This window comes from Triplophysa dalaica, chromosome 8 (genome assembly GCF_015846415.1).
Source record: "Triplophysa dalaica isolate WHDGS20190420 chromosome 8, ASM1584641v1, whole genome shotgun sequence".
Classification (NCBI taxonomy): Eukaryota; Metazoa; Chordata; class Actinopteri; order Cypriniformes; family Nemacheilidae; genus Triplophysa; species Triplophysa dalaica.
The window spans coordinates 7418862-7440231 of NC_079549.1; the positions used below are offsets into that span (position 1 = coordinate 7418862).

The window sequence follows — 21370 nt, forward strand, 5'->3', positions numbered from 1 at the left end:
AGAAGGGTGATTGGCCATCTTGTCTCCCCCAGGTATTGTTTGCCTATAACACTACTCCTCACCAAGCTACAGGAGAATGCCCTTACTTTTTAATGTTTGGACAGGAGCGTAGACTTCCACTTGATTTCCTGCTCGGAAGAGTTGAGGAGCCATTGGCGGGTAGTGTTCATCGGTGGGTTCTAGAGCATCAGGATCGACTACAGGTGGCTTTTGAGGGTGCTCGCGAACGGTTGTGGGCTGTGGCCGATCGCCGAAAGGTCAGGTATGACCTACAGGTAAAAGAATCACCACTGAAAGAGGGTCAGTTGGTATATCTCCGCGATTATAGTGTGAGAGGTCGACATAAAATCCACGACCTGTGGAGTTCAGTGGTGTTTCAGATCTTGAAGGCTCCTAAAGAAGGAGGGGCCGTATGTACTATTGCTCCCATCACAGACTTGAGTAAACTAAAGCATGTGCATCGATCTTTGCTGAAACCTCGGGTCAGCCAAAGCCCCTCTCCCATGTTGCAGGATATTCCTTTAGTGGAACCCGTGCATCTTCGGGAAGAGGAGTCAGATGAGGGGGACTTGTTTGTGTTGGTGCCTGAAACACCACCTGTCAGTAACAGGAAAGCACCGTGGGATATGGTCCCTTCGGTCTCTCGGGGGTCTGGCGATGCTCAGGGGGCCGAATTAGATACACAACCAGTAGTGCCTCCACCTATGCGGCCTGTAAGGAGCTCCCCCTCGCGAGCTGCTGTCATGGGTGAGAATTTGTTGAGGAGGACTGCAAGGAATACAGCCGGGCAGCACTCCAACGTTTATCATCTTTCACGATCGTTGGGAGTAGGCACCGTCTCTAGTATAGCGGGTAGTACGGCTGTTGATTGGTTCCGCCCTTGGGTCTAAATGGGTAAAGGATAAGTCTGTTTTGATCACCGTCGGGGCGACGATAAAGAAGCTAGGGGTGGATTGTGGCAGTACGAGGAAGTGAAGAGGCGGGGATTGATATTTGGGATAGCCAATCAGCGATCAGTGCTGGCTATTTAGATGTTGTTGGCAGCAGCTGGTAATGCGTCACATCCGGATCTTTCCCTGTGGGTGGTTGTGTGCGGTAGTTACAGGTATGTGCCGTTAAGCATGTCGCAGCCTTCTCTTCCTTCATCAGTTTTTCCTCGGTATTGACAAATTGTCTGTTGCATCCTAGCCTGTCCTTTTTCGTCTGGTATGTCGCTCATGTGCTATGGTGGATTTATTGACTGCTCTAAATTCAGGTATGTAAACATATTTAATAGTTAACTCATCAAGGCTTACCAGTGGCGAGGGGTTTAAATGTGTAGTCCCTGTACTCCAGTTTAGTAACGGGGCGGGTGAAGACTGTGTGTCCTGACCTGTGAACGGTGTGCGGTTAATTGACGTGGTTTGGTAAGTCACTAACGGATGATTTGGGGGAAATCTTAGCGGATGATGGTTATTTCTAATAACAATGTGTATTCATGTCACAGGATCCTCCCTTTCTCCTCCTTGGAGTTCTCTCGCTTCTCCCGTTGTTTCCCTTTTTGTTGTCCTGGACTGTTGGATTCTACAGTGGGTTGTTTTGCCGTTGAAGCTACTGCTATGGCACACCCTGCACTGTGAGCGCTGCTTGCAGATCTTTGCCGTTAGGGCTACTTGAGAACTACTGCTGTTGTACACTCGGCGTGGTGATCGCTGCCTCGGAATCTTCACCGCTAAAGTTACGTTAGACTACTGCTATTGGATACTCTGCACTGTTTTTGCGTTTTTGCCGCTAAGCTAAGGCTAATTAAAGCTACTGATACTGAACTCCCGGCGCCGTGGTCGCTGTCTCTGGGTTAGGGAGGTTCTAAGGAGACTTCCTCTTCTACTGACCACCTGCTATGCCGTGTTGGTCCTCGTAACTGTGGTGATTGTGAATTTAATTATTGGTTGATCATTTGCTTTTTGTTTTACTTTGTATAATTACCTTTTTGTTTCTTAATTTTTCTTTTCTCATTTAGTTTCAAGTTGTTGAATGGGTAGTGTTTGTTTCTTTGTATATTACTTTCTTTCAGGAGCTGGGGTCCCACGGGTGGAAGGTCCCTAATGGTGGTGGTGCTACAAGGTTTGCCGTGTTGTGACACTTGTTACCTGTGTGATTGTGTGATTTGGATTCACGGGTAGTGCGTGCTTTAGCACACTCCGTACGGTCGATCTTCCCTGTAGTGGATACCCCAGCCCTGTGTACATGTGTTTATTTTTTTTTATGTAATTATTGTGTTTAAACGTTTGTTTATTTTTTTGGTTTATTGATTTCTTTTCTGTTATATACTATGGTGTGCGTGGCCCATTAAATCGGGTTGCTGGTATTGACCGGTTCTGCCTAAGCCGGGCTGTTTTTATTGTCTTTTATGCTAATGTCAGTGTAATAAAACTCATTGTTTTTACTGGATACCCATGATCTCGGCCTACCTTAATTTAAGAAGAGAACAAATCTGTGTGATCTTAGCTTGTGGGGTTTACCTTTAGTTCCTGGGTAACCCTCCCGGGTGGCGTAGTCGGATCTTGTAGTGATAGATGAACGGGTTCATTTGAGAACCAGCCCCATCATCGCCACGCCACACATGCTTATGTCACAGATCGGGGCGGGCCAGTCAGGCTACACCCACCCGAGACCCGTATCACCCTTGGGGAGTCGGACAGAGGCCAGGCAAAGACAACAGACAACAAGACTTCAAGTAACTGTACTTTATTGAGTATAAAAATGGATAAGAGATTTAAGAGGATGAGTTGAAGAGGATTTAAGAGGAAGGAGACAGAATGGCTTAACCAACTGTCTGCTTGCCGTCTCGCGTTACAGAATAAACAAAATATACAACATGTAATAATCCCTTTTTACAAACAACATAAAATAGAGACTGTGTCTGTCCCCCGGATTAGCAAACATAAGATATTGCGTAAACCTCTTGAAAGTAATTTAATAACCGTTAAACAAATCAAACATGAACAAAATACAGATAATCAACTGTTACGACTCGGATTGCTTAATATTAGATCCCTGTCAAATAAAGCACTTTTTGTTAACGATTTGACAATCGATCATAAAATAGACATGCTTTGTTTGACAAACATGGCTAAAGCCAGATGATTATATTACTCTAAATGAATCCGTTCCCCAAGATTATTACTATAAACACGAGCCTCGTCTAAAAGGTAGAGGGGGAAGGTGTCGCTGCACTTTACAATAATTCTTTTATCACCTCTCAGAAGTCTAATTTTAAATAAAATTCTTTTGAAGTCATGGTACTTCACGTATCGACACCTAATACTAAGGACAAAACATTTATAAAATTTATTCTAGCTATTGTATATAGGCCTCCAGGGCACCACACAGATTTTATTAAAGATTTTGGTGGGTTCTTATCAGGACTAGTACTGGCCGCAGATAGAGTCCTTGTCGTCGGTGACTTTAATATCCATGTAGACAATGATACAGATGCCTTGGGAATGGCTTTCAAAGACACTCTTAACTCCATGGGCCTAAGTCAACATGTGTCAGGACCCACTCACCTTCGTAATCATACTTTAGATTTAATACTTTCTTATGGTATAAATGTGGACGATGTTAAAATCGTTCAGCAGAGTGAAGACATTTCGGATCATTATCTGATATTATGTTTGCTTCAATGGCCTACGGCTGCAAATCAAACTCCTTGTTACAAATATGGTAGAACGATTACTTCAACTACCAAAGATGCGTTTCTCGATAATCTGCCTGAATTGTATAAAATATCTAGCATGAGTAAAAACGTTGACGATTTTGACACTACTATTGAAAATTTTAACACTACTTTCTCGGAAATATTAGACACAGTTGCTCCTCTGCGTTTAAAGAAAATTAAAAATAGCAGCCCAACACCGTGGTATAATGAACACACTCGGACTCTTAAAAAAAAGCGTCCCGGAAAATGGAGCGCAACTTTAAGAAAACTAATTTAGAGGTATTTCGTATAGCATGGAAGGATAGTACTCGAAATTACAGGAATGCAATAAAAATGTCTAGATCCGCCTACTTTTCAACACTAATAGAGGAAAACCATCACAACCCTAGGTTTTTATTTAACACCGTGGCTAAATTAACAAAAAATAAGTCGTCATCGACATCAGATTCTGATTATCGCATTAACAGTGATGAATTTATGAACTACTTCACGAGTAAAATCCAAGATATAAGAGAAAAAATTATAACAATGCAACCTGTAGTGAAATCCGCTGAACAAACTAACTACAGCACCCCTAAGGAGAAATTGCAATTATTTTCTACAGTAGATCACGATGAACTGTCTAAAATCATAAGATCACCTAAATCAACAACATGCATGCTAGACCCTATACCTACAAAACTACTGAAAGAAATGCTCCCAGAAATTATAGATCCTCTTCTCAGTATTATTAACTCATCTCTGACATTAGGACATGTGCCTAAAGCATTTAAGGTGGCTGTTATAACGCCTCTTTAAAAAAAAAAAAAACTTGACCCTAAAGAACTAGGGAATTACAGGCCTATATCGAATTTACCTTTTATATCTAAAGTTCTGGAAAAAGTAGTTTCAACTCAATTATGCTCCTTCCTCCAAAGGAATGACATTAATGATGAATTCCAGTCTGGATTTCGAGCATGTCACAGTACAGAGACAGCTTTGATCAGAGTTACAAATGATCTGCTTTTAGCGTCTGACCGTGGCTGTATTTCGTTATTGGTGCTACTAGACCTCAGTGCTGCATTTGACACCATTGACCACAGCATACTTCTACATAGACTCGAAAATTGCGTCGGCATTAACGGAATAGCATTGAAATGGTTTAAGTCTTATTTATCCGACCGTTTTCAATTTGTAGAAATAAACAATGAGGTGTCCCGCAAATCACAAGTCCAGTACGGTGTACCACAGGGCTCAGTCTTGGGGCCTCTGCTCTTCGCTTTATACATGCTACCTCTAGGAGATATAATAAAGCGACACGGAATTAGCTTTCACTATTATGCTGATGATACTCAACTTTATATTTCCGCGAAGCCTAATGAAACTCAGCAGTTTCATCGAATAAAGGATTGCATAGCTGACTTAAAAATGTGGATGAGTAACAATTTTTTCTACTATACTCGGACAAAACAGAAGTGCTACTTACTGGACCGAAAACTGCAATGTGTAACAACCAAGAATACTGCTTAACGATTGACGGATGCTCCATAAAATCCTCGTCATCAGCTAATCTGCGAATCTTGGTGTTGTATTCGATAGTACTCTGTCATTTGAAAGCCATGTCGCCAACACCTGTAAAATTTCATTTTTCCATTTTAAGAATATATCTAAATTACGTCATATGCTGTCACTGTCAGATGCAGAGAAATTAATTCATGCATTCATGACATCAAGACTAGATTACTGTAATGCACTTCTAGGTGGTTGCCCTGTGGGCCTATTACAAAAACTGCAACTGGTTCAAAATGCGGCAGCTCGAGTTCTTACACGTACAAAAAAGTATGAGCATATAACCCCGGTTCTGTCAACCTTGCACTGGTTACCTATAAAGCGTCGCATTAACTTTAAGATCCTGCTTATTACCTATAAAGCCCTACATGGTCTAGCGCCGCAGTATTTGAATGAACTTCTATTGTATTACAGACCTCCACGTACATTACGCTCTCAGGCATCCTGTCAGTTGGTAATACCTAGAATTTCAAAATCGAGTGCAGGTGGTAGATCCTTTTCTTATCTAGCGCCTAAACTTTGGAATATTCTTCCCTGCACGGTCCGGGAGGCAGACACACTCTGTCAGTTTAAATCTAGACTAAAGACTCATCTTTTTAATCTTGCATACACTATACCTCCATAATATTAATCCTCAGAGGATTTAGGCTGCATTATTTAGATCAACCGGAACCAGGAACACATCCAATAACAAATGATGTACTTGTTGCATCAAAGAGTGCAGAACAGTACTCTACTCTCAGCCAGTCTTGTCTCTTTGTTCCAAGGTTACCGCAGGATGCAGTTCATGCCCAGACCTGATGGCAGAGCTGAGAATGGGAAGCGGTGACCTGAAAAGAGCTAAGAGGATAGAGCTGGATAAAGGACTCGACAACTTTGTTTTTCCTACAACATTTAAAATGCTATTAGATTGTTAATGATAATCTTAAATCCTTAATTTTTATATTTTATTAAGCCTTGTTGTGCAAGCACTGTTGAGCTTGTGCAGAGGCAGCAGCTTTTGCCAGAGGGGAACTGGAATCCCCTGGTTGGGCCTGGGTTCCCCTGAGGTTTTTTTTCTCAATGAGAGTTTTGGGTTCCTCACCACCGTTTGCATATTGTTTTGCACTATCTGCCTGGCCGGGGGGCTGCTTTCGAATTCATACTTGTATTCAATGCATCTCATGTACAGCTGCTTTGTAACAATGAAAATTGTAAAAAGCTCTATATAAATAAAGTTGAGTTGAGTCTTCTGGGCAGGGTCGTTCCGTCCTGCAGATCCGCCGAAGGCCCACAGAGTGCAGTGTAGGGAGGTGTTCTGGTGAGTGGCTTTGCGGTCTTCGAATGGAAGGGGCCAGTTGGGTATGCAATACTCTTCTTCTACAGGTGACAGACAGAGAATTTACGGCTGGGGAGTTTCACTGCAAAGCAGACGGTTAAGCATTCGTCTCACGTGTCTCCCTTCCCAAGGAGCTGTCAGACAGCACACTCAAATATCTGTGGAGTACAACAGTGTTAACCTCTTCTTACGTCTTAGAACATGATAGTAAACTCAGGTAAGTAATGGACATCCAGCGGGTTCAAGTTTACACTTCACACATCAAAACAGTGCATCACATAACTTCATCATTGCAATTCAGCGCTCAATGGGAAATATATATATATATATATATATGGCCGTCGCCCGTTTGCTGACCTGGCATTCACATCAGGAAGTCCCATAGACCAGAGAGAGAGGATAAAGAGAGAGGATAAACGATCTCACTTTCCAGCGATTTCCTCCTTCCGGTTGAGTCGGCGTGCTCCTTCTCCCAACATGCGCAGCGCAGCGCAGCGCAGCGCACACTTCCTCTCCTCTCCTCTCCTCTCCTCTCCTCTCCTCTCCTCTCCTCTCCTCTGCTCTGCTCTGCTCTGCTCTGCTCTGCTCTGCTCTGCTCTGCTCTGCTCTGCTCTGCTCACGCTTCCTCCGCGATACACAATCCCCCAAAAACCAACCCCGCCTCGTTGGTCTGTACACTCTCCTTTTATCCTGCCCTAATCGCAACGTGTCCCAATCGCGGGGCTTCAATCCCCTCCTGCACAGCTGTCGGCGATTTTGGCTAATTACCCCATTCGCTGGGATTTTGCGCTAACCCGGAACTAGCCCGGTGTTCCATTGTTATGGGTCCGGCGGGGGCAATCGCGGCGAACATTAGTTCCGCCTTACAAGGGAAAAAGCTGGAATTTCAATTAAATTCAAGTTTATTTATATAGCGCTTTTCACAATGTGTATTGTTTCAAAGCAGCTTTACAGGGGCAAACAGGAAAAACATATAAGTTAGAACACAGCACAGTGCATGGTGTTTATACAACGAGTAAGATCATTCTAATAAATAATATCTAATTTATAAATAAATAAATGAATGAATGAAGGAATTTCGTCACCTCGTGACACTTACCATATCCTCTACGTGGTTGCATGGCAGCAGCATTACTTTCAATGTTACAGACTGATAAATCTGTGTAAAAGATTGGTAATAATGACTAAAATATTTGGATGTTGTCACTCTAAGCCTATAATGCTCTTGAGGTGTCAATAAAAAATAAAAATAAATACCCCTTCTGTCATTCCAAGTTGTCTTATGGTTTACATTACTGAAGATGGCACTGCCTGGCTCTTTTACTGGAACACAAATACCTTTAATTATTTAAATAAATTAGTCAAATTCGTCACCCCGCCCATGTTCAAAATGTCATTAACATAAAAGTTCTCAAAGTCAATGGCTGGGCTTTTGTGGGAATTCAAGGATGGATACATAAAACATTACAGATTTTTTCAAATTAACCCCAAAACACCAGTGCTTGTAGTGATTGAATAGCTTGTCATCTATATATGTTTACATAAAAAACATAAGCACCGTTTAAAATATATGTTTATTCTTTCTATCTTTCTACTTAAGCACAGTGATGGATCTTTAACAAACACACACACAGGTGTCCTGTGATGATTCAGGTACCAGACAGGAGTGCCCAACTTTGTAACTTTCATCTCATAAGAAACAGTGTGCTCAGCTTTCAATTAAATGTTTTAGATGTGTTTGTAATACTTCAAATTAGGGCGATGAACAAGTGCCTGAGCCCTTAAGGGCTTATTTAGCCAGCCACCTTATTACAACTTAAAAAGCAGAATGTTGGTCTGAAAAATATCAACACTAGCAAATACACATTATGAAAATACAAGCATTACTTAATATTACTATCCTGTCATACTACATTTAATGAAGATAAATGGTAAAAATATTAAATGGAACCAGAATTGGAACCCAAAAATGTAATATGATACCCAACCCTACCGCACAAGCAATAATTGCACCCTGTATGTACAGCTTTAAATGTAATTATGAAATTATTTGTTAAGATATTTGTGTTATGTATCTTACCACATATTGTGCCGTTCGAAAACCCTAATGTTAAATCTACCACTACTGTTTGAAGAACTTTGACCCCTTTTCCTACAACAAAATACTTACAAAAACTTAAACTCCCAAGTAATTAAATTCTGCATGACTGCTGCTATTGATATTTCTGACAGTTATACTACTGCAAAACATGCTTTAACTTTAAACAAAAAGCAATGTCCTATCAATGATCCATTATCATCCAAAAAAACGCATATACAGTTGTGTTCAAAATTATTCAACCCCCACTGAAATTGATTGTTTTGGTCGGTTTGACATTGATTATGATCATTCAGTCATCCTGCTTACAATTAAATAAAAGAGGCACGTGTAGGTCAGACAAATATAACATAACATTTATAATGAAATAACCACAAATGTCTTTTCTGAGCTCACATCATTATCAGTTTTATTCAACCCCCAAGTGACATTCAGTCTTAGTACTTACATCCTTTTACAGTTATAACAGCTTTTAGACGTGAAGCATAGCTTGACTCAAGTGTCTTGCAGCGATCTACGGGTATCTTCGCCCATTCATCATGGGCAAAAGCCTCCAGTTCAGTCACATTCTTAGGCTTGCGCACTGCAACTGCTTTCTTTAAGTCCCACCAGAGGTTCTCAATTGGATTTAAGTCTGGTGACTGATGGCCACTTCAAAATGTTCCAGCCTTTAATCTGCAACCATGCTCTAGTGGACTTGGAGGTATGCTTGTGATCATTGTCCTGTTGAAAGGTCCAACGTCTTCCAAGCCTCAGGTTTGTGACGGACTGCATCACATTGTCATCCAATATCTCCTGGTACTGAAGAGAATTCATGGTACCTTGCAAACGCTGAAGCTTCCCAGTACCTGCAGAAGCAAAACAGTCCCAAAGCATGATTGACCCCCCGCCATGCTTCACAGTAGGCAAGGTGTTCTTTTCGTCATAGGCCTTGTTCTTCCTCCTCCAAACATAGCGTTGATCCATGGGCCCAAACAGTTCTAATTTTGTTTCATCACTCCACAGAACACTATCCCAAAACTTCTGTGGTTTGTCTACATGACTTTTGGCATACTGCAGTCGACTCTTCTTATTCTTTGGGGACAGCAAGGGGGTGCGCCTGGGAGTTCTGGCATGGAGGCCTTCATTACGCAGGGTGTGCCGTATTGTCTGAGCTGAAACTTCAGTACCCACATCTGACAAATCTTGTCTCAGTTCCTCAGCAGTCACACGGGGACTTTGCTCCACTCTACGCTTCAGGTAGCGCACAGCAGTCGAAGTCAGCATCTTCTTTCTGCCACGACCAGGTAGCGTTTCAACAGTGCCCTTTACCTTGAATTTGCGAAGGATGCTTCCTATGGTGTCTCTTGGTATGTTTAACATCTTTGCAATCTTCTTATAGCCATTGCCCTTCCTGTGAAGAGTAATCACCTGTTCTCTTGTCTTCCTGGACCATTCTCTTGACCTCACCAAGTTTGTAACCACACCAGTAAATGTCTAGAAGGAGCTGAGTATCACAGTCATTTTAAAGCTGCCTAATTGGTGCTTATTAGGCTTTATTGCTGCTCCCTGATATCCACATGTGTTGTCAATACCTGATTAAAAACACTTCATTGAACCTCTGTTCTTCAGAGTGGTAGTCTTTAAGGGGTTGAATAATTATGTCAATGAAGAATTCACAAAAGAAACATTTACTACTGTATTACAAAACTAATTGATGTCATTTTAGTTGCATATGGTTCTTTAAGAAGTCCTTGTAGGATTTCATTCTGAATACAATTACAAATGTACACTAAATTCCCTAAAACCATTTACAGCAATGGGGGTTGAATAATTTTGAACACAACTGTAAAATAATAGTAACGGCCTTGCAAACACCTGGAATTTATAATTGGGCCCAACATCAGTAGTTTGAACTTCTTCAAACACGGCTTTAATTGCTTGAACAACAGCTTCTATAGGCAGAACTGTTTCACTTACTCACTTACTCCCAACTCAACTACTGTAACTAAAATACTGCTTCAGCAGTTGTTTACTTACCTCAACTTATTAAACGTCTTACTAGCTCATAAAAATGACCTGGCTGGAGGTATTTTTTTCCTGCTGCATGAATTTTTGACCGGTCTTTGCTAGTAAATGGTGGCCATGATAATTTGTCACCATGCAGCCAATTTTGGGGGTCTATTTCAGTGCCACCATTTTTTAACTGAACAATGCACCATTGCCGCTTCTTGTTCTCCATTTGTATAACTTGAGAAAAGGAAGCAAAGCTATTATACATAGGATTAAAATATAAGGAAAAACATAAGAAAATATATAAGATCAAATCCAAGAAACTTTCAACATGTACACAATGCTACTGTCCAACATGTTATAACTAACAGGACAGCAACAAGAAATCTCACTTCATATGAAGCATAGGCATGGCAATGAAGCCATTTTTATCAGGGTAGAGGACAAATTTATTTTGAATGTGCACCAATCTGCTTGCACAAAGATTGTCTTGCAACTGCCAGACCTTGTAACACCCTATGAATGAAGACATGCATGGATATGAAGGGTCTGAAGTTTTTATATATTACATATATTTGTTCTTCTTCAACCTTAACTATATTCTTAACAACAGCAATTTCATTTCCAATTTGTATGCAGTTATCTCTTTCATCTGTGGATAATGCATATCTATAGGTGGTAACTTTTCTATATTGTTCAGCTAAGCTGAACGGAGGAGGTAATGGGCCATCAAGATTTAGGCCATGTAAAAAGCAGTCTTTAATGGCACTGGCATCTGCACACATGGGATTTCAGATATTCTTCTCACTACCAGATGCAATGGTAAATGTGGCTTACGCAAAAGACGCTCAATTTGGCCTAAATAATTCTCAAAAGGGAAACCAGACACATTATCTAGAGGCCCAAAAAGCTTATACTCATCAGCAAGGTGTATTACTTGGTGTATATTGAATACAATTTCATTGGTGCCATATAGCTCGCCAAAATGCCTTACAAATGCGACAAATATTTTACAAGCCAAGTAGCTTCCTAGTCACACCTAAACAGCAAACATGCATATAGTCTATTTGGAACTGTGACGAGCGGGTCAATACGAGGTCAGCATCGCCATGGCAACGGAGCAATCAAGCCCCCACACCTGCGGATCGTCAGCACCTGGTCCCAATCAAGCTCACCCTTTATAAACCCAGGAAGGAAAGGGTGAGCTTGCTCTCAGTACTATGTCTGCTTGACTAACATGTTGTTGTGTTTCATTGACAGATACCAGTGACTGACGACCTCAGGATCTTTACACGGGGAAACCAAAGATATTGGACACTTTGCACCACGAGGCACGAGCACCACCAACAGCTACCACAGAGCACCCTGGAGTTACAATCCCCATTTGTATATTTCACCGTGTGGTTTTGTGTTGTGTGCTTATTAAATCACCCTCAGGGGCTTAATTTTTGGAATATCTGTGTCTGTGTCTTGTTCAGCCTGTCACAGTGCTGGAGAATGCGGGCACTTTTGAAGAAGACCGATCAAGCTGCCTTGGTCCATCAATTCTCCGATGTGTTCCGTCAACAGACCGGGCAGACTTGTTAATACAACACTCTTGTTGTATTAACCGAGTCTGATTCGGACGCCCCCGAGAGTACTCGTCCGACAACGGCCCTACCGTGTCACTGAGGCTCGTCGATTGGCTATTGAGGAGGAAATTACCCGGATGAAAGAGCTGCAGGTGATTGAACCATCGCGTAGTCCATGGTCCAGCCCTATCGTCATGGTACCAAAACCCGATGGATCACTGCGGTTCTGCAACGACTTCCGGCGCCTCAACGAGGTTTCTGCGTTCGACAGCTATCCCATGCCGCGAGTGGACGAACTTCTTGACCGATTGGGCTCCGCACGGTACATTTCGACACTCGACCTGACTAAGGGCTACTGGCAGGTACCCCTCTCACCTGAGTCCAGGGAGAAGACGGCCTTCAGCACCCCATCGGGACACTGGCAGTATAGGGTGTTGCCCTTTTGATTACGTGGGGCACCTGCCATCTTCCAACGTATGATGAACATTCTATTACGGCCTCACCAGACATACGCTGCAGCGTACCTCGACGTCCTGGTAATCCACTCGGGGACGTGTGAAGAACATCTGGAGAGGCTCCGGAAACTCCTATTCGATCTCAGGAGGGCTTGACTCACCGCGAACCCGAGGAAGTGCCACCTGGGGCTAGCTGAAGCCCATTACCTGGGATTCCGAATCGGACGTGGACTCATCCAATCCAGAATATCCATATTGTGAGCCTTAGTGTGTTTCACAAAGGCTCGAGCAAGTGCATCACACATAAATGAAGAAACAATAACTTCAAACTTTCTACTGCCATAAACGATGCCATTACTCAGTAAATGTGTCAAATCTTTAACAAAAGTGCTCAAATACTCAAACACACTTTTTGGCTTGCTGATCCCACAAAACAGACCAACAATGGATGGGGACCTAGTCTAATCACAATTCACTAAAGCAAGAATAGGCCAAAATTGAACTTTGGAGCTTTTAAAATGAGGAAGCCCATCAATATTGAACTGAAGCTTTAATGTATAGAGATCTTCTGGCAAGGTCAAACATTTTAAATGGGAAAGCAGTCCCTTTGTCAAGCCAAAGTGGTAGTATTCCCCTCCCTCCATTTTGGTGGTAGGAACATCAACCTGAGTCCTAAGCACAATTCTTGCATCTTTGGGAAGTTGGGGATGAAAAACCCTCAGTATACTCAAAGGTGCTGTTAATGCAACAAGTGACACTGAGTAAGTTGTGGCCCAATATCTCAAACTCTGTATAAGAAAATCATGTGCATCCGGACTATCCGTGCCACTTCCATCACAGTCATCTGACTCATTAGATATTTGAGGACTCTCATCTGGAAATGAATGTAAATTTGTTTATACTCCCTGGGATTCTGGTATTTCCGAGACAGGCCCGGCAAACTCATCATAAACGGACCCAGCTAATTCCTCAGAAATGGGCCCGACAAACTCATCTGAAACGGGCCCAGCAAATTCATCAGAAACTGGTGTAGCAAATTTATCAAAAACTGGTCCAGCTGATTCATCAGCATCCAAACCAGAGGAATCACCAACAACAGAGTGTTCAACATCTTGATTCTGTTTGATAGTCTCCTGAAACTTTAGCAAAATGTCAGACTCAGCATAATAAATAATTTATATTTGGAAAAATGGCAATGGTTTTTTACAGCTTTTAGAAACCACACAGAGATGTTCATTTAATTTTTCAATATCCTACCTGATAAATAAAAAAATTCTAATAATAAAAGATCAAAACCAATGGTTAAGAATCTGTGTCTGATATAAGATGTTTTGTGATTCTAAGAATGAAGATACATTTTCTCATCTTATTTGTATATTGTAATTGACTTATTAAATCAAACAGGCTACATAAATGCATTGTCTTTTTTTAAAACACACTCATTTAAATTAGTAAAATATGAATTAAGGGCAAGTACGTGCCATGATGTACAAGCCAAGCCATATGAATAATTTCCACGACAACATCAACAAACAGGGTAGACAGAATATCTCCCTCTCTCCATTTCTTTAAGCAGTGACTTAAGCCTAAGCCAAATGCGTTCGGTTGTGAGCTGTAACGGAGCATATGGTTGGTTGAATGTGCTGAACAAATAAAGCCTTCCATGCATGAATCGGCTTTTGAGAATTTCCAATGCAAAGGCCCTTGTGAAAATTAATAAAGTAGAGGTTTACCATGTCTTTGGCAAACTGACTGGCATTTATCATGCTTAAACGATTACGTTTCTGTCGTAAAAACATGGTAAATTCGTTTTTATGGTAAATCAGCTGCGCGGCATGGCTGCATCAAAGAGTATAGAATACCAAACTCAATAGAACGTTCCATTGCAACACTTTAACCCAGTAGCTGCCCTTGTGTTTCCACCATTTTGGAGTGAAATCCAATAGCCTTTTGCTGCTGTGATGGCAATATCAGCAAGGGATAATGTACAGGCAGCCAGCTGCTATCACGAAATAAGCCCCTTCAGTGTGATACAAGACCCTCCGCTTCGCGTTGGGGCTTATTTCTGCAATAACATTATCCCTTACTTATTAATATCAACAAATTAAGGACATGCTTCAGAAAAACTGGCATTGTTGAACAATCAATGGGTAGTTCATGAATAAATTGTGTCCTACGGTGTGACATCAAAATGTAGGAAACAAACTGTTAATATTATTAAAGGAGGGGTTGTTCGAATGGTTTCACTAGATGTTAAATAAGTCTCTGGTGTCCCCAGAGTGTGTTTGTGAAGTTTTAGCTAAAAAACACCACAGATCTTTTAATATACCATGCGCTACATGCCCACTTTTGCATGTGAGGAGAAACGCGATGTTTTGGTGTGTGTCTCTTTAAATGCAAGAGAGCTGCTAGTCTCCGCCCCCTTTTCAGCAGAAACTGTGCAGTGAGCCTGTGCTTCCAGCGACAAAACATTAAAGTATGGTCTAGTGGTTGACGATTATCAAACTGGCTGATAATCGGCGTCGATAATAAGGATTTAGCCGATAATCGATATCGGTCATTTTCAAAGATTCGCCGATAAAGACATTTAATTTTGAAATGTGCTATTTGGCTTTGATGCAGCCAAGGATTTAGTGAGAGCAGTCGGAACACGTCACTCTAGTTTGTTGCCTAGAGTAATGCCCGCCCACTGCCCCTCTGATTTGTTGGGACTAAGTCACGAGTCCGGCCAATCAACGCAAGCGCGATTTCTGAAGCACTCGTTTTCTCAAAGGCTTGCGGAGATAGGCTCACATAAAAAAAGTTAATGATTTGTCTTTTTTTCATGTTTTCTGAGTTGACAGATGCACAAGAGACCAGATTTTAGCATTTAAACATGGAAAATGTCTATTTTTCAAGAAACGTCCCCTTTAATATTTATGTTTATAAAATAAAACATAAGAAATAAGAAATATTGTTCTTCGTTGTTTTTTCCTACATTTTTGCTGTCACCCCATAGGACACATCTGCTGATTAATCAGTCAAATTCTCAAATTTGTATGGAAAAAGCTAATGGTTCATTGTATTTTAATTGAAACCATTAGAATTGGGTTTCTATTATTTTTCAGCAATACATCCTTTCTAAGAAAGAAAATAGAAACCATCAAAACAATTCTAATGGTTACCATTATGAACCATTAGCCCTTTCCAATACAACCATTATAAAACTTATTTTGTATGTGTGCTTTTGGATTTATCATTAATACCATTGAATCCATTAAATTATTATTTTTCAGCATGGTCCTATAAGATCATAATGTTTGTAGTGTTTGAAGCAGCTTAAATCATACAATATTAATTTCAGACCTATTTGAATAATATTAACTAATAATAGAAATAAATAAGTTGCATACAATGAAAATAAATTAATAAAAGTAGGGTAAATGGTTGGATTCCAGAACTGATAACTTAAAACACATATAAGACAATACAAAATTTACTGTATGTCTCATACAATTTTCTGATGATTAAATTTGAGAATGTTTCTATTGCGCTATTCTGTAAGTCTGTGCTTTTGTCAAGCTGGCATTTTCCAAAATGGCGGCCACGCTATCGAAGCGCCATTCAGCGGCTGTTTCGCAAAAGGCACCAGAGTTTCGCCTCCCGGTATTCTTTACTCTTTGACCTCGGGGTGTGTATTATTTAATAAGAATTAAACGGCCCATCGTCGAATATTTCTTAACGTTACTTATAATTAAAAACCATTTTCCTCAAAACACCTACCGTGGGTAATTTATAATGTGTTCTGTAGGCTCAAATAAGGTAGGCTTTTTCGTCCAGTTTACGGACACTGCCTCGACAAATACGGTCAAATGGAGGTAATATGTTGTTCCTTTTTCAGGTAAAAGTAACCGGGGACGTTTAAACCGAGCATTTAGGGACAACAACTTATAAATCCCGAGGTAGGAAGGTAGGAAGAAGGTAGGAAGAAGTTCCACCATGTCCAGACGACCGACAGATGCCCATCCCCAATTTGAGATTACGCCAGCTACAGCTGCAGACTGACTGACCATCCCAGCTCCATCTAAGGCAATTCCACCACCAGCCAAGAGAAATATGACCATCGGACCATCCCAGCTCAGACCACAACATCCCCAACCAAGAGGAAAGACGGACTATTTGTCTTATTAATGCTGAAGTTACAATATTTGGTATTAAATGCTAAACTAAAATCACATGTCACCAGTTTGCGTGCAGCTATGACACGTCAGAGGGGATCTGGCCCTCCCGGTTGAGCCTGGTTTCTCCGGAGGTTTTTTTCTCCATTAATCAATCATTGGAGTTTGGGTTCCTCGCCACAGCAGGGCAGTGTTGGCCTGCTCACCGGGAGACTGCATTAATTTATTTATTTATTTAATTAGATATTATTTATTAGAATGATCTTACTCGTTGTATAAATACCATGCACTGTGCTGTGTTTTAACTTTTCTGTTTTTCCTGTTTGCCCCTGTAAAGCTGCTTTGAAACAATACACATTGTGAAAAGTGCTATATAAATAAACTTGAATTGAACTTGAATTGAATAAATATTTTAAGCCTCAGAAAGTTACATTAAACCACGCAAACAGCAAGTACCGCAACATCATTTGTAACATGTAATATCTTTAGCATCCGAAACAAATAAAAGTATATTCAACTTAAAAGTTGATTTTGTACTTGCATCTAAAAAAGAGCCGCTGTCCCCTGTCCTCATGCTTTCGCGCTCAACGTCTGCTTTTTCAAGCTTTGATTTGTTTGACCGTTGGCAGCAACCAGCTTGAAGGTTAATTACCGCCACCTACAGGACTGCATTATAACGCATTCGACAGGAAGGGGATACAAATCTAAATGGTCTCTATTAAAGTTGAATTTTTCACAATTATAGGAAACTATTTAAATTATTTTAAAATAAAATTGTTTTTTTATTTATTGTTTTTGTTATTTTATTTATAATTCCGATTAACGGAATATGGTGAAATCCACACAATTGTGTCCATTTATACTTGTAAAGAAATATTTAGATATTAATTTAGCTTTACTTCTGTGATAATTTCCTCTCTTTTCTCATAGCTCCCATATTCCATAAGTAAAAGCTGCACTAGTTCCATCTGATCACAATGTACACACCTACCAGTTGGGTGATTTTATTACTTTAAAATGCAATAAATTAATAAATATAATGACCTATTGATCGTTTTAAATTATATAAAAATAAGTAACTTACACAGGTGCTCTAATAAAGGTTTAAACAATATTTATTTTTTATCTACAGTTGGCAAATTTGCGTTGGCAGAACTCTTGCTGTCAGTTTTTGTCAGCATATTGATTTGCATTAAAGTGTTTAAGACCCGGGGAAATTAAATTATGCTGACCAAAAATCAACTTTGATTCAACGTTTCTAAATCGACAAATTATCAACATTGATTCAACAATATTTAGCATTGAATATTCAACCTCAACCAAAATGATGATTATGATGAAATTTTAACATTTAATCAATATCACCTTGCTATCTGAGACAGTAATAAAGCGAAACAATCGGTCTGTTCAATAAAACAACGCTTTTATAAAATCAACGGATGAATGCCAATCGCATTCATGTGCCACACGCACATATAAGGACAGATCCTTTGAACTGTAAATTCCGGAGGGAGATGAACAGCTGTTTTCGTAAATATAGCTGTTTAAATCATATGTAATGAATGCAGTAATAAAAACAACATAGTTTTTTTCTTATATGAGACAACAGTTCACGTGGTGTAGTACTCTTCCTGTAGTTACTGTCAGAGTATTTTACATGGGACATGTCACCCACCCAATAGGGGGCTAGACAGGACGACTTGAAGCCGCACACTTACTCAAGAGGATAGAACAAGTCAGTGTTAGTTCATGTTGTATATGTGTAACGGAGTTCTATGAGTCTAATAAACTATAGTACCTAACAAACGCCTCTCCATGATTTAATCACAAGACACAGTGTTTTTAGAAGTAAACAGACAAGAATCGAGCAATGGCGAAGTTTAGTGCACCGGAAAATTTCAACTTTACCTGTCCAACAGAGTGGGCCACGTGGAGACAGAGATTCTCACGGTACAGAACTGCTACAAAATTGAACAAGGACGACAAAGAGGTACAGATTAGCACTTTAATATATGCAATGGGCATAGAAGCGGAAAATGTTTTCAAGTCATTCACGTACGCAGAAGGTGAAAGTTCGGAGGATTTTGACACTGTTCTCGGAAAATTTTAATGACTACTTTATGCCGAAACGTAACGTTATACATGAACGGGCATGTTTTCATCAGAGAGTCCAGAAGGCCGGTGAAAGCGTGGAATGCTTCATTAGAGCACTGTACGAACTCAGTGAGTTCTGTGAATTTGGCGAGAGCAGAAATTAACATATAAGAGACAGACTCGTAGTGGGAATAGGAGATAAAGAATTGACAAAAAGAAGTCACTTGCACTATTGTATAGTCTATATTGTTATCTGTTCATAACCTCCTGTACATTAATGTTCACAGTATATAGCCTTCTGTATATATTGTTCATAGTACATACCGATTGTCATATTTTCATAGTACATGCCCATCGTAAATTATTTTCCTAATATTGTATTCTGTATTTATTCACACTGTATATCTGCACTTGCTAATTGCACTTCTGGTTAGACCTAAACTACATTTCGTTACACTGTACTTGTATATGTGTAATGACAATAAAGTTGAATCTAATCTAATCTAATCTAATGACAGCACTTACCCTGGAAATGGCGATGCAGATGACACGGCAGGCCGAAGATGTCGCGATGCAGATGAGCCAGCAGGAGGGACAAGCAGCAAGCACTGTGCAAGAGGTAACCTACAAGCAATCATCGAAACTGGTTATATGCCCTGCAAACAAGGGAGAGGTCAAAGAATTAGTGAAACCAGTAGAGAAGATACTGAGTGTGGTCTGTGTGGAAAGACAGGACACAAAGACATTCGAACATGTCCAGTGGCAAGTACCGAGTGCAAAAAGTGCAAGAAAAAAGGACACTAAAGGATTGCTAAAGTGCATAGGACAGTTTACGTAAAAAGCAGAGCATAAACAGAGAAAGTACCCCATAATTGTGTATGTAGTAGCTGGGAAAAATGTCAGTAACCTTCTGGGCAGAGAGACAGCGGCCAAGATGACGCTAGTCAAAAGAATAGAGCACGTAAGCACAGTTCCCTTTATGTCGGTCTCTCGACGTTGTATCGAGAACGACAGATGGGGTTCGCCCTTGAGAACCAATCAACTCTGACTACTATAGAAAAGGCCAATGAAATTTGGCGAATGCAATTTGCATGCCGGGCTCCGCCCCCGGAAATCCGGTATAAAAGGAAGCCGGCGTGCAGCATTCACTTACCTTTTGTTCTTCAGAGCCTTCGATCATGACTACAAACAGAACGAATTCTATGAATTCTTCTTCTTCTACATCGCTGGATCTACGACGTGTACCAGCGGATCGTCCCTACCTGCAGCGACCTTCCCCTGGGCGTCTCAGCGGTTCCGGAGGTGTTAGAGATTTTTTTCTAAAAAGTCCTTTTCAGGACTAACTGAGCATTCTCCAGCGCGGCATGTCCCGCTGTTCTCTTGGTTGCGGCACTCTCATCGAGGAGGGGGATGGACACGATCGCTGCGTTAGGCGTCTGGGCGTCCAGCACGCTGAAGCAGCGTTCGTTGACACATCTGCCCGCACTGCGGGCGGATTGTCATTCAGAAGTTGCAGTCACGGGTGGCTGTATTCCTACGGGAACCAGCCACCATTTCGTCTGCTACCCGGGCTGTGACATCTGTGGCTACGGCCCTGATGACCACCCACGTTAGCAGCGTTAGTGATATGGGGAACTCTGCGAACGTAAACCCGCCAGCTAAGTGCTCACGGGCCGATCGCACCCCGATTCGCTCCTCTGAACGTTCCCCAACCGGCGGTGGCATACCGTCCGGATTCTCACGCACACACATCGGGTACGATGTGTGACGCAGATGAGATGTTGCTCGCAGCATCGGAGGGAGGCTAGCATCCGACTCTGACGAATCTGAGCTCCACCCCCAGCGGTCGAGTTAGGAGGAAGCAGAAGTGATGTCATTCATGCTAACCCGGGGATATGTGGTTCCTGAGGTCGGAGCGCGGTGCAAACCGCGCCCACCCCGGGTACCATTTTTTTCCCGGAGCTGCATGAGGAGCTGTGTAACACTTGGAGCGCTCCACTCACGGATCGCTCCAGTGAAAACCAGCTCCGCCTCCCTTACTTCCCTCGCTGGTGGGGCAGCCAAGGATTGCGTCGAGATCCCCCGGGTGGAATTTCCGCCCGCGGTGCACCTGTGCCGCGGACGGCTTCCACCTGGGGGGAATCGGCCACCCCTACGGTCCAAAGCACATAAGACTTAGGCATCACTGATGTCGAAAGCTTGCGATACTGCGGGCCAGGCTGCCTCCTCTCTACGCCATGGCCATCCTGCAGGTCCGCCAGGCCAGGGCGTTGAGAGTGCTCCACGAGGGTATGGCCGACCTGGGTATAATGCAGGATCTCCGTGCCGCCGCTGACAGCGCTCTACGGGCGACTAAGGCGGCGGCACGGGCCCTGGGTCGGACGATGTCCACGGTAGTGGTCCAGGAGAGACACCCCCGGCTATACCTTGTGCAGAA

The 21370-nt window shown here is 41.7% G+C and overlaps 1 long non-coding RNA gene across 1 annotated transcript; it reads right to left on the minus strand.

Moving 5' to 3' along the window:
* Positions 1–2711: 2711 nt before the first annotated feature.
* On the minus strand, positions 2712–7361 carry LOC130427046 (uncharacterized). Its single transcript, XR_008907279.1, has 2 exons — positions 6924–7361; positions 2712–6724 (listed from the first exon to the last, which is right to left on the minus strand). It is a non-coding gene; the product is annotated as an uncharacterized LOC130427046 (long non-coding RNA).
* Between the last annotated feature and the right edge of the window lie 14009 nt (positions 7362–21370).